This window comes from Molothrus ater, chromosome W (genome assembly GCF_012460135.2).
Source record: "Molothrus ater isolate BHLD 08-10-18 breed brown headed cowbird chromosome W, BPBGC_Mater_1.1, whole genome shotgun sequence".
Classification (NCBI taxonomy): domain Eukaryota; kingdom Metazoa; phylum Chordata; class Aves; order Passeriformes; family Icteridae; genus Molothrus; species Molothrus ater.
In genome coordinates this window covers 11,070,120-11,087,815 of record NC_050510.2, presented here as the reverse complement: position 1 = coordinate 11,087,815, position 17,696 = coordinate 11,070,120, and positions in this window count along the sequence as shown.

Below are 17,696 nucleotides of genomic sequence, written 5' to 3'. Positions count from 1 at the left end.
GCCTTTTTCTCCAAATAATCCTTAAATTTACTTGTGAAAGTCACTCCATTGAATATAAATCCTTTTTTTTAACATCTCCATGCTTTTTGGTGTTGCACTGTTACTCAGGTCTATACACCAGACTACCCTATTCAAAGCTGACTCTCATAATGAATACTGACATATATGCACCTCAGTTTGAGCAACCTTCTTTTTTTTTCTTTAGTGTGTTTCTGTCCTGGTTTGAAAGACAGGTGTCTTCTAAGGAAGGCAGGAGCCTTCCTTGGAATGGAATATGTAATCCCCTTCCCTCTGAAATACAATAATTTTGAAATTAAGGGGCTTAATTTTAAAATGAAGGGGCTTTCAGTCAAAGGTATGATGATAGGAATAACAGTTCTTTACTAGTTTGTATAACAAGGCAAACAATCAACAATACCTATGGCAGTTACAACAAATAGAACCAGAAACCCAGTATCAGCCTTCTCAGCCGCAGGCACTTTCCCCTTTAGTGTAGTGATGGTCACAGCCGGCAGGGGCACTGGTGGCTCCTGGTGGGCAGGGCAGGTGCAATGATTCCCCCGGGGCTGCAGGGGGTGCCCTGGAGTGAGCTCAGAGAGCACGTGGTAATGATGGCTTGACCAAGACGGGAAGGGATGGAAGAGAGGCTTGTTTCACAAACCCTTGGGGCAGTTGATCCAGGTGCCCCGGCAGGACTCTTGGAAGCAGCAAGCTGAAACAGCAGGAATGAGCAAAAATCCCAGGGTGGTAGATGAGATGTATCAGAAGCTCCATGGCTGTAGGTGGAACCGTGGGACATCTCAGCAGGCAGGAGGTGAGGGGCTACAGTGTAGAGAAAGCTCGGAGTAGTGCCGAAGAAGCGGCGAGGATGGGGCAGCGGCTGCCTGGCTCCAAGCACAGCAGGGAGAGGCGAGCTCAGGATCCCAGGCAACCGAGCAGATGGTGAAAAGTCCCTCTTTTAGGGAGGTATGTAGGTGTCCCAGTTCAGTTACTGTTCTCACGAGCAGAGGCTCACCCCACAGTAGAAGGAGCAGGACTGGGCTGGGCTCTGGCAGCGCCAGCGAATTCACTCCCCCAGGCGGCAGTTCCAACCACCCTCTTCCGAAGCAGAGAGAGAGAGAGAAAGAGAAAGAAAGAGAGAAAGAGCAGCTGCCCCAGCCGGGTCCTTTACCAGTCCAGTTATCGAGGTATCTCTGCCCCTCAGATAAGAGAAGTGCAGCCAGATGCCCTCCTCCTCTGAGCTTGGCCACTTCTTTTGTTTTTCTTAAGTACACAGTCATTACTCTTTCCTAGCAACTTATGGGACAAAAGTCCCTAAGTAAAAGGAAACAAAAGGAAAAAACCTAACCCCCAACAGTGTTCCACTTGGAGCTGACATTTGAGAGACATATTTTTGTTAAATTAAGATAAACACCACAAGTTAAAGCACACTTTATCCTACTTTAAATGCACATTCAAGTTAAATTAGTGGAAATTTACATAGCCACTCTGGGGAATGAAGAGATCTAATAACACTTGTGTGGAAGACAGCTCTGAAAGGGCATCTAAGCCTTTAAATATGTATAAGGAGATATATAAGATCGTTATGCATTTTACACAAAAAGTTTGGACTGATTTTTAATTCTGCAGAACTATCTACATGTGGTATATACTCACCTTTGAACTGAATTCTGAGATGTCTTCTTAAATTATCCTTATGAACATTTTGATCTACAAATGGAGTTGTGCTGGGAATGGTTTGTTGTGTTTGCCAAAAAGATTCTAATAAATTGGGTTTTTTGCAGTACTGACTTCTAGCCATTTTAAACTTAGAAAAGCAGGTATCTAACTTAAATGTTTATGAATTTAATGATTTAGAAAACAAAGTAACATTTTAAGCTATAACAACAAACAATGTTAATAGGAGAAACAGTACAAAAAATATATTATTCAGAGATCATTCTCAAAAGTACTGAGAAATAGGTCAACAGCAAGTTAAGCAAGTGCCCATTTTTGCTACATTACCCCACATTTCATTGGGAAAGGATGAAACTGTCTTTATGGGGTTCCTCACTAATCTCAGGTTTTGTACACTCATTCTACATTTACCACTGTAAGGCCCCCAAAAAACTTGCTTGATGAGACTCTTAAAAGGATTTATGCTTTTTCGTGTACTCTGAGTTAGACACAGAAGAAATATTGTCAAGATATTCTCAAGGGGTGAAAACAACAGAAAACTTTACTGGCAATTTCAAAAAATCAGAGAACTTTGGCAGAAGTTTAGAGCAGCGTTCAGTCAACATAAAACACTTCACAAAGCATTAAATTAGCCCATCCAACTTAGCAAACTCCAAGCCCATCCAATTTTAGTTACTCAAAACTCTGAGAAGAGGGAACTAGAAGAAGAAAGAATGAAAGAGAGAAAAGATATAGAAAATATATATAGAAAATGTTATAAATGGCAATATAGTTATTGGCTTTTGCTGTTATGTATTAGCTTTTGCAGATTAGTATTAATCGCAACAATTGTGATGTAGTACACTTTCTAATCACTTTTAATTGTTTTTGGATATAGTATAATTTGTCAGCTTTTGCAGCCAATGCTCTGACCATGTGTAGTTTATATATATTAGTGTGATAAATATAGTTTAGGCTTTCGCAAAATATTAAAATAGAGGCTATGTAATAACTTTTGCAGAATGTTTTTATCTTTGTAACTAGCTGACAATACTGAGAAAACTCAGATAAGTCTGTGGAAAAAGCTAAAACTGTCTGTATGATTCAATAACATTGAAGGAACCACACAGATAACATCGAAAGAAAGGATGTGAAAAAGACTCCTGCCATTGACTGTGCAGTGATCAATAATTCCCCATCTGCCATTGTGAGGAAATGGCATACATGTTGTGAGGAAATGACATACACGACTCACAAAAATCAAATGTACACTATTGCTCAATAGGTCAAAGATCAAACACAGCAAAAAGAATTCCCAGAACATGTAAAAGAACTCACAAGAATGTTTGAATATGTATAATCCTAATGAATATGCATTAACTAATGTAATGAAAAGTGTTATAAATTATCAGCCAGAAATCCAAATTAATAAATGCGAAAGATTTTATTTTCGCGACCAAAATACGGTCCTCAAAAAACCACAGCCAAAGAGACAGCATCGAGCCCAGGGTCAGCACTGGGTGAACATAGATCCGACCTCTGTCGCACCAGATCTCCCTCTGCTCACGAATGCCATTTCCAGCAGGGCTGTTTTATACAGTTTTTATGCCTGAGGCAGAGGTACCCCAATTTCTTTTGTAACCCCGCATATGTATGAAGGTTTCTTTCACTGTGCAGGGCTGGACAATTGCTGTTTCCTGAGTAGTGAAAGGCGTTGATCATGTCAGGGGAAGTCTCGTATTGGAGACTTCGGTTATCTTGATTGATGGTATCTATCAAGGGATGATCACCCTTGGGTGTTCCCTGATGGCTCTGGAGGAAGCCCATCTCCGCCCTGGCCACGTTCTTTTCTTAGTAAACAAAGCATTGTTCTCCTGCTGCCTTCAGGAGTTTTGTAATTCCGGAGTAGTTATCTGTCTCTGGGCTGCTTGTGCTCCTTGGATTTTACAATTTTTATTGTGTACATTCTCCCCTTAAGCATGAATTACTTTATAATATATATTACAATCCCTCCCCTTCTATATAAACACATTAATTCATGCTCCCACTACAACCCTTATATCTATTATCTACATTTTTACTAAATCTACCCTTCACCTCTTAGGGCTTCCTACAAAGAGAGGGGGAACTTTTCAGATTCTTTCTGTGTTCTGTTCTCCTTGTGGGACCCCTTGGTATAATTTGTAAATGTTTCCATCACCTTTGCTTTGATTTTTGAATTTTGCTAGGACTTCAGCAGCCTTACTTTCCTGTTCTCCTTCCCCCAAGTTCATGATTTTAGATATTTTGTTATTTTCAGAAGCCAGCTCCAGGTCCATTGGCATGGCTGCTATTTGCATGTCCTGTACCACGGAGTGTATCAGCCTAATAAAGCAAGGTATTAGGCACAGTAGGAATATGACCCCAGCTACTGAACACATCACAAAGAATATTATCTTTTTCCACCAGGCCCCATCAAATAGTCAGTTCCACCAAGTTGCCTGCAAAATGGAATTCCATTTTTGGACTGGGACATGAGCCACCTTTTTGATCTCTGCTGATAAACCTCTGATGGTTTCTCCATAATCGTAAATCTCAATGCAGCACTCGGACTCATTGAATTTTCCACACACTCCCCCTTCCTCGGCCAACAAATAGTCTAATGCTATACTGTTTTGGTACACGAAAGCCCGCACTTGAGAGTGTTGCTGGCTTAACAACTCAAGGGCTACTGAGGTGTGGTTCGAGACTATTTCTACCACTGCCTGTAGCCTAATCAGTCTGTTCAGTAGGTAAATTGGGGTCCTATATCCCCAGCTCCTGTCTTGTGCCCATGTGGCTGGCCCATAATATTCTATTATCCTCTCGGCCGGCCATTCTTCCTCTCCCCATGTCTGACTGCCTCCCATGGCAGGGAATTTCTTTTTCAAACTTCTCCCTGTTCAGAGTCTCATACAAGGGAGCCCCTAACAGGTCACTTTTTGATCGGGGGAGAGTGAAGAACACAGGTAGTATCATACCTAAAGTGCACGACCCTTTCCATTTTGGGGGTAACTCACTGTATGCTTTCTTCCCACAGATCCAGTAAATTCTGTCAGGGGCCTTCCACTTGATGTTTGTTCTGCCTGGTTCCTTCCAATATTCTCTTAATTCCTCCAAGGATTGGTAAGGGTTAACTCTGGAGCCTTTGACCCTACAAAGTCCAATCTTATCGTTCCATTCACAATTTGTCTCTCTTTTCTGACTCCAATATCCTGTAGGAGGCTCTGGTTGCCAGACTTTGCTCCTACTGCTTAAATTTACCGCTAATGTGGATATACACAGAGTATACCAAACTACCTCAGTATATTCTTTTCCTTCCCTGCTGATACAAATTGTTCCAAATCACCCTCTGGTCCAACACCCAGCCCTCAGGTCTCTGTGTCATCCTGGAGACCCGGGTATTATCCCATTTCAACAGCTGCTCCGGGGTTAAACTCTCACCTTTCCAAGGCCACTTCTCGGCAGATTTCAGCCCCCTACAAATCCAACAATTCAACAGTCCCAGTTCCGTGGCAATTTCCTGGACAAGGTCAATGAATAAGTTTTGATCTGGGGCAGGTAGTCCCCAGTCGGTGTATTGTCTCTTGAGTTGCTCATATTGCTCACTCAGAGTTTTCAGCCTTTCTTGCTCCACCCTCCTTTTCCTCAACTCTGACTCCTGTCTCTTCAACTCCTGAGCCATCTGCTTCATTTTGCTTTTGGGATCTATCCCTTCCTTGTTTTTTGAGAAGCAGAAAGCCCTGTCATATTGCAGACAGGCCCTGTCATCATTTGCTTCAAGGACAGGCTCGCTGTTCAGGGGGAGCTTATTTTCATATTTCAAATTCTTTCCAACCCAGTACATTTTCCTGTTCATTATACACATTTCAAGTTGGGTATTATCATAACACAATGGGTTAACTTGATAATACGCTACAAAAACCAATTCAGTTTTTCCTCTGACCCACACAGTTCGATTGCATTGGTTACAAACAGGGACCTGTCTTTCCTGCATTCCTTTTTTGTCTTTTGTGATTGAACCCTTCTGACAGCCCACCCTTAACTGTCACCTTTTGACTGAAACATAATGTTTCTTCACCCAATCTGCATAATTTCAGTTGAGTGCCATTCATGATGCAGTACCTGCCTTGCTCCATGATGCAATCTTTCAGGGCTTGGTATGCTGAGACTCCCTCTCCCTCTTGTCCCTCTTGGACAATCCGAGTGCATTGTCTGCACTCTTCAACAGGACTCTGTCCTCCTGTCTGAGATGGGATCTCAGTGTGCAAACCGGTGGTTCTACACACGACTAGGCTCAGGCCCATTAGGATTCCCCATAGGCGTACTCCTCTGCCTTTGCCTGTGCCCCCTGGGGTGCCACCAGCAGCGAGGAAGACCATCTTCTTGGCAGCAAGAGTATTCTTCCAGGATCTCACTCTCAGACCGAGACGCATACCTCCTCTTAAAGGCGCCCCACCTTGATACCTTGACTGCATCTGAACTGCAAGGTACTCTGATTTCCGGCACTCGACCTCCAAGATCTCAGCCTTGGAATCTAGTTTCCCTCTTACACCATTCTGGAATATGTGATAACATTCTCGAGAATCAAATTCTATTATTCCTAGATCAGTGGTGAGAGTTAAAACGTGGTCAGTCAGTTCGAGTTCCTCCTCCAAACACCAAGTACACAACCCCTTCGGCCACTGTCCCCTTTGACAATGTATAACAAAGACCTCCAGACAGCACTTGCACTTGAAGTACAGGAACGGATAATATACACAATTTGACAGTATACAACTTATCCGCCCTTTGTCGGTCATTTATTTAGACGGCATAGCTTTATCTTTAAATCTCCAGGTGATCCTCCACTCAGGAGCCTCCTCCTGATGCTCGACCTTTTTCACCTGCAATGCCTGTGTCCAGCCTTTTTCTGCCGTCCGAATGGCCGTGTCTGTTGTCAGAAGGACAAGAAAGGGACCTTCCCAGTGAGGGGAGAGAGGAACTTCTTTCCACACTTTCACAAGCACTTTGTGTCCCAGTTGTATTTTGTGGATAGCAGGTGGAACGTGCCTGGGCTCGACCCTTGCCGCTGGGCCAAAGGTGGCAGCTGGGGTATTTCACCTCAGAGACACCTTTGGCTGGCTGGAAGTTGCAGTTAGACACTCGGAACAAGTCCAGGCATGGTAGAAACTCAGTTTACCTCTAGTGGAAAGGCTCCAGGCTAGGTGAAGAGGAAAAGGAGATGGATTCTGCAGAGGGTTTGATCCAGAGTTTTGTTCCAGAGTCACATATGTCTAAATCTTGTAACAGTTCCACAGAATCCTGATGGCATGGTCTCCATGTCTTTTAACCTCGGGGGCAGGGGGAGGGAAGGGACAGGTGAGCCACCAACCAGGTGGGAGGGGGGGAAGGCTCAGGGGACAATGACACTTGGACAAGCCAATGACCCCAGGGCTGAGGGGCATCTTTTGAACTTTTGCCAATCACACGACGCCCCTGCTGGAATGATAAGATTGACTGACAGCACTTAGCAAGGAGGCAAGGGGGAGGGGAAGGGAGAGGGTATTGCCACACCTGGGAAACTACTGGGATAGCTGAAACAGGAAATGGCATCACACTGCAACATCTCCCCCTAGTTTTGTTTAAAAAGAAGAGGACTGGGTTTGTGGTGCAGAGTGCTTGCCAAACCATTGTTGGTAAATCGGTTCCTCCTCTACAGGAGGTTCAGTGCTTTCCACTGAGGCTTCCATGTCATTCATTGGAGCACTAAGGGCTTCTAAATGGCAAACTTCAGGAGGGGGAGATGAGCTTGAAATCAACTTGAGAACCATGCATTTGACTAGTCCAAAAACAATGCTAACAACTACAACAACGACAACTAATATAAACAATACTAAAATTACAGTTGTCAGAATAGATCCCACCCAGCCCGAGAGTCCCCAGCCTTTGAACAGTCCACTCAGCCAGTCATCAGTTTCTCTCTTGATGTCCGAGGTCTTTTGCCAAGGTAGTCCATACGTGCTTTGGGCTGAGGGACTATCCAGGAGATCGCTGGTGGGAAGATCACGAGTAGGACGAGGAGCAGGCTTGGTCTCATGGCGTCTCGAGACTACACACGAACCGTGGGATCTAAACTGGTACAAGAAAACTTAAGACAAACATATTACAAACTATTCCAGAAAGGAGGCTTAAATGGAATTTCCTCCAGAGAACGCGTGCAGCGTTTCCTTCTCCAGGCAGCATTAGCAACCTGGGGCACTTCTGTAGATTTCTCTGAGACCTTGGGAACATAGGGCCTTACCCATTTGGAAGGAACCCACTTTAACCCAGAGGGGGTGGACACACAGGCGTATCCACGTCCCCAAGTAACCAATTTGTAAGGTCCCACCGTCTTCCAAGTCTCAGGGTCCTTTACTAAAACCAGAGGCTTTTCTTTCATCAACCTATGACTGCTGCCCCCAAAGTGGCGTAGGATGGGCGGGTTCAGGCTGTCAAAGGAACAATTCAGAAAATTGATTGTGAACAGCGCCCTGGACAACCAGATGTGGGGAGGTTCCACCTTCAGAACCTGTTGTTGCTGGTCCAGGACTCTTTTGATGTCACGGTGAGTCCTTTCTACAATGGCTTGACCTGTAGGGGAGTAGGGGATGCCAGTTTTGTGCTCTACTCCTCATTGCTGTAGGAAGCTCCCAAATTCCTTGGATTTGTAGGCAGGCCCATTGTCAGTTTTCAACTCCTTGGGGATGCCCATGAAAGAAAAAGCCTGTAAGAGGTGCTTAATGGCATCGATAGATGACTCTCCTGTGTGGGCAGAAGCATAGACTGCTCCAGAAAAGGTATCTACACTAACGTGAACGTATTTCTGCCGTCCAAATGACTGTATGTGTGTTACATCTGTTTGCAATAGTTCACAACTGTTCAACCCCCTAGGGTTTGCTCCCGCACTCACTGTAGGGAGTGCATGTCGTTGTCAATTTGGGCATGTGTCCACAATCACTTTGGCCTGTTCTCGAGTGATGTGAAACTGACGAACCAGGACAGGTGCATTTTGGTGGAAAAGCTGATGGCTGATTTTTGCCTGTTCAAAAACATTTGGGAGAGTGGCCATCACTGCAGGTGCAGCAAGAGCATCTGCCCTTCTGTTGCCTTCAGCGATAAACCCTGGCAAGTCAGTATGGGACGTGACGTGCATCACATAGAATGGTTGCTCTCGGTGGGTGACTAACTTTACAAGTTTTGAAAACAATTCAAAAAGTGCGATGTTAGACACTTCTTGCAGTATTGCTTGATCCGCCCTGGATACTACTCCTGCCACATATGCAGAATCTGTAATAAGATTGAATGGTTCTGAGAACCTTTCAAAAGCCCTAACAACTGCAGCCAATTCAGCAACCTGAGGTGAACCTTCCACCTCAGCAATGTCCGTCTTCCATTGCTGGGTTTGAGGATCCTTCCAAGTCATAACGTACTTGTGGGACCTCCCGGATGCGTCTGTAAAGACAGAGCCTTTTTTAAAGGTCTCCTACTCTGAGCACTTCTCAATTTGAGAGTAAATTCAATATCTTGTTCGAACATTTTGTGGGCAGGCCGCTCTACAGAAATTTGTCCTGAGTAGGAATCTAGAGCAAACTGCAACACTTCATTTTCTCGAAACAATTGTTCCAATATTTGCATAGAATTTTGACTCTATTTTAACTCAACTGGAAGGTGAATGCACTTAAAGTCACATCCTGCTAACTCCCTGATCCGGGTCCTTGCTTTCCGGATCAGTTCTGCTACCAGCTCCTGAGGCTTTGTCATTCTCTTGGACCTTTTGTGACTGAGGAAAACCCATTCTATGATCAAGAGAGGGTCCCTCTTGTCCTGGCCCTTTTTAGGTGTTTCCTTTGCCTTAGGTGTTTGTTTTTCCTCCCATTGGAAAATGATTCCATGGAGGTGTGGCGACTTACCTAAGATGATAAATTTGAATGGCAGGTCAGGCCGGCATCGGTTGGCCTGTTTTGTGGACATTGCAATCTGAACCTTTTCTAGAGCTTTCCGTGCCTCTGGGGTAATATACCTAGGAGCACCCGGGTCCTCTCCCCCTTTCAATAAATTGAAAAGAGGGGCAACGTCTTTGTTAGTCAGACTGAGCCATGGCCTTACCCAATTCAAAGACCCACACAACTTGTGGACATCCGCAAGGGTCTTGATCTTTGGATTGATTTCTAGTTTTTGAGGAACAATGGTCCTATTTCCAATTTCTAAGCCCAAATATTTCCAAGGTGGCATCTTTTGAATTTTCTTTCCCTGGAGCTCAAACCCTGCAACAATCAATGCATGGATCGTTAGGTCAAGCACATGTGTGAGTAAATCACCATTGGGGGCACACACAAGGATATCATCCATATAATGATAGATGATGGCTTTTTCTGCGGCTGCATACACTGGGGAAAGCAGGGAAGAGACATACCACTGGCAGATCGCTGGCAAGACCTTTTGTCCCTGAGGAAGAACTGTCCAATGGTACCTTTTCATTGGGGCTTCCATGTTAATGGTGGGGACCGAGAATGCGCAAACGCGGTGCATCTTCAGGGTGGAGGGGAATATGGAAAAAACAATCTTTTATATCAATAACAGCTAATTTCCAATCCTGGGGAAGCATTGTTGGGGATGGCATACCAGGTTGGGGAGAGCCCATATCTTCAATGACATTATTAATTTGCCGGAGATCGTGGACGAGCCGCCATCTCTTTTTGTCAGCTGTCTGGATGACAAACACCGGAGAGTTCCACGGGGATGTGGTCTCTACAATGTGACCCTTTTACAGTTGCTCTTCCACTAGCTCCTCAAGCGCCTTTATTTTTTGTTTACTGAGCAGCCACTGTTTCACCTCAACTGGTTTGTCTGTTTTCCACTTCAGTTTTTGGGTGGGGCGCTGTTCAATGACCGCTGTACAAAAATGCTGTGGAGAGTCTGGAATATCAATTGTGACACCCCACTGGGCCATTAAATCTCTCCCTTACAACGGTTCCGAATAATCTAACACAAATGGACAGATATTTGCCAATTGTCCGTTTGGTCCCTCGATTTGGATGATGCTTTTGGATTGTCTTGCTAATTGCAGGCCTCCTACACCTTGAACGTGACCAGCAACGTTTTGCAAAGGCCAATGTGCTGGCCAGTCTTGTACTGGGATCACTGTGCAGTCTGCACCCGTGTCTACAAGCATCTCAGTGCATTTTGACTCCCCACCCCCACTGACATTACACCATAATTTGGGTTTGTCTTTCCCAATAACTTGGACCTGGGCAACTGTGGGCCCTTGTTTTTCGGTACTTTCAGGTAAACATGGCACAGGGATTGCTTGTGCAACAATTTGTCCCTTGGGAAGAAACATGGGTGGGTGGAAACAGTGCAGCCCAAGAACGAATTGCTCAGGATCTGATGTTGTCATTCCTGGAGCAATTTCGATCTCTTGTGGTGTGTGTTTGGTGTCCCCCAATGACGATGTACTTACAGCGAATTCAGTGCCAAGTACCCTTCTGTTCTGGATTGACAGAGACAAAATGCCAGCTGATGTCTTTCAGGTGCAGTGATTCTGTCAGTTGCAACCTGTAAGGCTCACTGACAGAAGATGTGGTTAACATAGGTTCACCTAAATCCTAACAAAGGTTATTTTGTTTAACTTTCAACAGTGGACCAGCAGACATGTTCTTTGAAGCATCTACTTAACTTACAGAAATAGTAATATTACTGCGCACTTGGTTTGTTTTGCTTCCCTTATTCCCTTGGCCTGCTCTTTTTGTGTCTGCACGCCTGGCAGGCTGGCGCTCCCCTTTCAGTTTTTTGTTTTTGTTGACCCCCTGGGAGTGCTTGTAGTTCTCCTCCCGTGCCATTTCTAAATTCCTCAAATGGCCTTTTCAGGGGGCACTGGCTACTCCAATGCCCACGGTTATCGCAAAGCAGGCAAGGCTTTGTGGGTCAACCATTGCTGGTCTTCGCTGCTGCCCAGGGTACTGCTGTGCTGAGGGAATGGGGGCAGGGCTGGCCACGGCAACTCACTGTGGTGGTCTTGGCAGCAGCTTTGGTCTGGTGTCTTCAGCAACACGCATCAGAGGCTCTTTCCTGTTACAGACTAGAAGCATATCTTTTAGTGTGGGGGGGGTTCGAGAGGAAGGCTCAAAATTGCGGCTCGACACTGTTCATTTGCATTTGTAAATGCCATTTCCTCAAAAACCTCTTCCCTTGCATTCTCTTTTTTAACTTGTATTTCAGTGGCTCTAGTTAACCTTTCTACAAATTTCAAAAAAGGCTCTGATGGTAGTTGGTTGATCTTACTGTAGGGCTCAAAAGGCCCCTCAGGTTGGAGGGAAAAGAATGCTTTTTCAGCTGCTTCTTTTACCTTCTCGAGTGTTTGTACGGGTATTACAGTTGCTTGGATTGAGGGGGAAGACCACTGACCATCACCAAAGAGATGCTCAATGGTAATTGGCATGCCATTGGCATCTTTCGCTGTGTTTGGATCAGCATGCAAGCCTGGGAGAGCCTCTTTTAGCAGTTGTTTCCATGCTAATTCCCATAATTTGAATTCTGTAGAGGTCATGAGGCATGAGAAAAGCTGTTTTAAATCATGCGGGACCACTACATTTTTACTCAATTCAGAATTTAAAAGGACACGGAAATATGGACTGTGTGGACCATACTCCTTGTGGGATTTACAGATCTCCTTAATCAATTGTCGTCCAAAAGAGCTCCAATTAGCAGTTTGGGCTGCCCCCCCTTGTGCTTCCAGCTGATACGTAACAGGAGCGAATGACAAAGTGGGACCCTGCATTGGGTCTGAGGTTCCCTGCCCTGTATCCTTTGAATCGGAAGCAATGGGATCACAAATACAGCTGTGAGGAAATGCAGTGGGCGTGCCCCCACCGTGGGAACCCAGGGAGGGGGTGGGGATGCAATGGGAACAGGGGCGGGGATACTGTGGGAACAGGGGGCGGGGACAGGGGGAAGGCAGGGGGTGGGGATACCGTGGGAACAGGGGGCAGGGACAGGAGGTTGGCAGGGGGCGGGAATGCCCTGTGACATCAAGTCAGCAGACGCCCCCTGGGAGGAGTAGAGGGGGGGAGCTGAGGGTACAGCAGGTAAGGGAGGGGGAGGGAAGGTGTCATGAGGAACAGGAGGGAAGAGGAAGGAATTTTGGGGTGCTTAAGGGGATCTTGGGAAGAAGACGACCAGGTTTGGGATGGTGCCACGTGGCATCCTCCATCTTGTGGACCCCCTAGGGACTGGGGGCCATTTTGGGCATCACTGCTCTCTGAAAAGCTAACACATGCTCTGGGTTTCAGAGCAGGGGAAACAGGGTTTTGGGAAAGGTTCCACGCAGTCTGGCCAGGTCCTTGTGGACAAGGGAACTCAGGCATTTTAAAGAGCTCAGTGAGTCGACTTCCCAGAACATGGGCAGAGTGTGCTCTCTTTAAAATACCAAGGTTTGGGGTAAGAGGTTTAGAGCTGGGAGAGGGAGAAACAGGGAGAGCAGAGGTACATGGCTTAACATTTGGCTTTTTCTCCAATTCCCTTTTATTGAGTAAACCAGTCCGAATTTGTAAGCTCCAGAACACAAATTTAGCTGAGGATGTATTCCCAGACTGTCCCAAGGTTATCAATTCATGCCCTACTTTATTCCAAAATTGAATATTGTGGACTTCCTCAGGAGAAGTTTGTGGGAAGTGTAGAAAAAGCCACCTTATAAACTGTTTCAATTTTCCTTTAGAGAACTTTACATTTGCACTGACTAAAATTCCAACAATATGATAATACACTCCTTTTTGTGCTGTGCTTAATTTTGAGCCCATTTTAGATGTAAATGGCACAGAACAAAATCCCGCCGACCGAATACAAAGCCGACCGAATACAAAGCCAAGATCAGCTACCGATTTCTAAAAAGACCACGGTTAAAAAGCGATAAAAATCAGACGAAAGCCTTTACAATGCAGCTGTATATACTGCTTTTTAAAATGCTGCTGGCAGCAGCAGCAGGGAATCGGGACCCGCCCCGCCACGTGGAGAGACAGACAAAGCCTTCCCTCCCCGAGAATGCAGCCCCCCCCCGCGCCACCTGTAGAGAGCAGCTCCCCGCCCCCCCACTGAGAACCGAGCACGCTTCGCTGCCGAGCTGGGGGGAGGGGCAGGCAGAGCTGTCCCGCTCCTCTGAGCTGGCGCTGCCAATTCTAAAAACGGCAAAAACATGCCGCAGTGGGCTAAAGCCTAACAGGGTATCGCTTTCACTCCGCAGGGCTGCGCAGCCTAAATGCAAGAGCAAAACAGAACAGAACTCACGTCAGAGACTGTTTTTTGAACTTCTACCCCCTCAAGGAGCAGAAATACTCACCGAAATTGAAGCTGTTGCTGGCAAAGTCAGTTAGGCTGGTCTCTTCACTCGAATAGGACCCCACGGGCAGGAGGGGCTCCCCTATTCTCCCCTGGAAAATTCACTCACCAGAAAGGAGCTGCACTCTCCAGAGGCGCAGAGCGTGCTGCGAGGCTTCTTGTGGGTTCAGTCCCAAAGTCTCTCTGGAGAGCTATGCAGCCAAAGCTCTACCAGTGGACGCTAAACTGCCTAAGTCTTTCTGAGGTTCTGAGATGACTTCTTGGGGCTGCAGATTCAATCAGCCTCCCGTTGGGCGCCAAAATTGGAATAAAATCCCAATATTACCAGTTGGAACGTGCCTGGGCTCATCTGACCCTTGCTGCTGGGCCAAAGGTGGCAGCTGGGGTATTTCACCTCAGAGACACCTTTGGCTGGCTGGAAGTTGCAGTTAGACACTCGGAACAAGTCCAGGCATGGTAGAAACTCAGTTTACCTCTAGTGGAAAGGCTTCAGGCTAGGTGAAGAGGAAAAGGAGATGGATTCTGCAGAGGGTTTGATCCAGAGTTTTGTTCCAGAGTCACATATGTCTGAATCTTGTAACAGCTCCACAGAATCCTGATGGCATGGTTTCCATGTCTTTTAACCTCGGGGGCAGGGGGCGGGAAGGGACAGGTGAGCCACCAACCAGGTGGGAGGGGGGGAAGGCTCAGGGGACAATGACACTTGGACAAGCCAATGACCCCAGGGCTGAGGGGCATCTTTTGAACTTTTGCCAATCACACGACGCCCCTGCTGGAATGATAAGATTGACTGACAGCACTCAGCAAGGAGGCAAGGGGGAGGGGAAGGGAGACGGTATTGCCACACCTGGGAAACTACTGGGATAGCTGAAACAGGAAATGGCATCACACTGCAACAGATAGCAAACCCCAGAGGAGCACTCTGGGATACTATCCCATGTTTCCTTAGTTCCTGTAAATTCCTATTTATCGCTATCAAGTAAGGTGTAATTTGACTATCCTCCAACCTGGGGTGTCCCACCGGCATTCCATGTTCATATGGCATTCCATATAACATTTCGAACGGTGAGAGCCCCGTCTCTGAGTGAGGCATAGTCCTGATATTAAGCAGGGCAAGGGGGACGCACTTCAGCCAGGACATCCGTGTTTCTAACATTAATTTTGATAATTGCGCTTTCAATGTCTGATTCATTTTCTCCATCTGTCCCGAACTCTGGGGATGCCACAGAGTGTGGTATTCCCACCAGATGCCTAGAGCCTCAGCCAATTGCTTAATAATCTTTGAAGTGAAGTGAGTTCCCTGGTCTGAATCTATGTAGTTCACTACCCCATATCGGGGTACAATTTCCTCCAAAAGTATCTTGGATACTGTTTTAGCTGTCGCCCTGGAGCTCAGAAAAGCTTCCACCCAATGGGTCAGTTTATCTACTATTACTAACAAGAATTTGTACCTTCCCACCTTGGGCAGTTCAGTAAAATCAACTTGAATTCTTTCAAACAGTCGGTACGCTATGGGTCTGCTCCCCAGGATTCCTTGCCGTGCCTTAGCTCTGTTAACTTTCTGGCAGATCAGGCATCCTTGTACCTCCTGCTTGGCCAATTCATAAATTCCTCTGCACCCAAAAAATTTCAAGAACTGTTCTGCAAGGGCCTGTGCCCCCCAGTGAGTTTGTTGGTGCAACCTCCTTAAAATTCTTCTGGTATAACCTTTTGATACTAATTCTCTCCCATCCGGTAATTTCCACTTACCTTCCTCCAATCTTCCCCCAATTTTCTCGTACCCTTCAATTTCTTTTTGGGAGGGCTGTGGAGGATATTCTGGAGCCTCGGTTCCTTCAACCTCCTGGGTACTTACCATCAGTAACGCTGCGTTTTTGGCCTCTTTGTCTGCCAGGTTGTTTCCCCAGATTCGAAACTGCATTCCAGCCTGATGCCCTTTTACACGTACTACTGAAATTACCTCTGGCTCCCTTATCACCTCCAAAATTTGCCTTATAAATTCTCCATGCACCAGTCCCCGTCCTCGAGTGTTGATCAGCCCTCTCTCTTCCCAGATCTTCCTGAATGTGTGGACCACCCCAAAAGCATATTTGGAGTCTGTAAAAATTGTCCCCTTTTTCCCTTTCAGCCTTTTCAAAGCTCTCAAGACTGCGTACAGTTCATACGCTTGAGCCGACCATCCCACATTCAGAGGACCTGCTTCTATCGCTTCTCCTGTCCTGCCATCCACGACTGCATATCCTGATTTCCTTTTGCCTTCTATCACTCTCACTGATCCATCCACAAACCATTTTTTCCCCCTCTTCTAATTCCTCCTCCTTCAAATCCGGTCTTATCTTGGTCTTCAGCTCCACCACTTCTGTGCAGTTATGTACAAACTTCTCTGAGACCTCTCCAAACAAAAATCGGGCCGGATTTTGTGCGGTCGTTGTTCGTAGCTCCAAGTCAGGCGAGTGAATCAAAATGGCTTCATACTTTAGCAACCTAGCGTCAGTGAGCCATTTGTCTGCCTTTTGCTGTAGTATACTCCGCACATTATGCAGCGTGTATACCACCAACGGAGCCCCAAAGGTTACCTTCTTAGATTCTTCCACCAACAATGCCACAGCTACAATTTCCTGCAAACACGTGGCCCAACCCCTGCTTACAGGGTCCAGAAGCTTAGATAAGTAACCTACCAGTTTCCTGGCCCCCGCCAAATCCTGCATTAACATGTCATGGGTGGTATGACTGCTAACATCTACGAACAACTGGAATGGCCATTTCACGTCAGGGAGGCTCAGCCCTGGGGCTGCCACGAGTGCTTCTTTTACTTCCTTAAATTTCTCCTTGTCATTTTCTGTCCATTTCAATTTGTCACAGGTGAGCTTTTCATATAAAAACTTTACCTTCTCACTGTACCCTTCAATCCATTGCTGGCAATATCCCAAAAGCCCCAATAATTGTCTCACCTCTCTCTTTGTCCGTGGAGGAGGCAGGGCAATGATCCCTGCCACCCTCTCAGGATCTAATTTCTTCTTACCTTTTGTTAACCAATGTCCCAAATATCTGACTTCAGGCTCTGTGAACTGCAGTTTCGACTTAGACACTTTTAATCCTTTGTCCCCTAAGAAATTCAAGAGCGCTATAGTGCTCATCCTTACATCCTCTTCCCTTGGACCAGCAATCAGTAAATTGTCCACATACTGTAATAATTTTGTTCCTTCTACTGGTACAAAGTGACTCAGCACTTGCTCGAGTGCTTGCCCAAACAAATTTGGCGAGTCCACAAACCCCTGAGGCAAAGATGTCCATCTGAATTGCTGTTTTCAGTTGGTTTTTGGGTCTTTTCATTGAAACGCAAAATAGTCTCTGCTGTCCTTAGCTAAAGGACAGGTCCAGAAGGCATCTTTCAGATCATTCACGCTGTACCACATGTCCTCGGGAGAGACATTATTCAACAAAGTGTAAGGACTTGAAACCGTGGGGAACGATGTCTTAGTCCTTTGATTCACAGCCCTTAAATCTCACACTAACCTATAACTACCATCTGTTTTCTGCACTGCCAATATCAGGGTATTATGTCTGGACATGCACAGCTCCAACGTTCCTTTCTTCACTAATTCTTTGATCACTGGTTTCAGCCATGGGAATGGGGTATTGTTTGACCCTAATAGGGTCTTCTGGCCTCT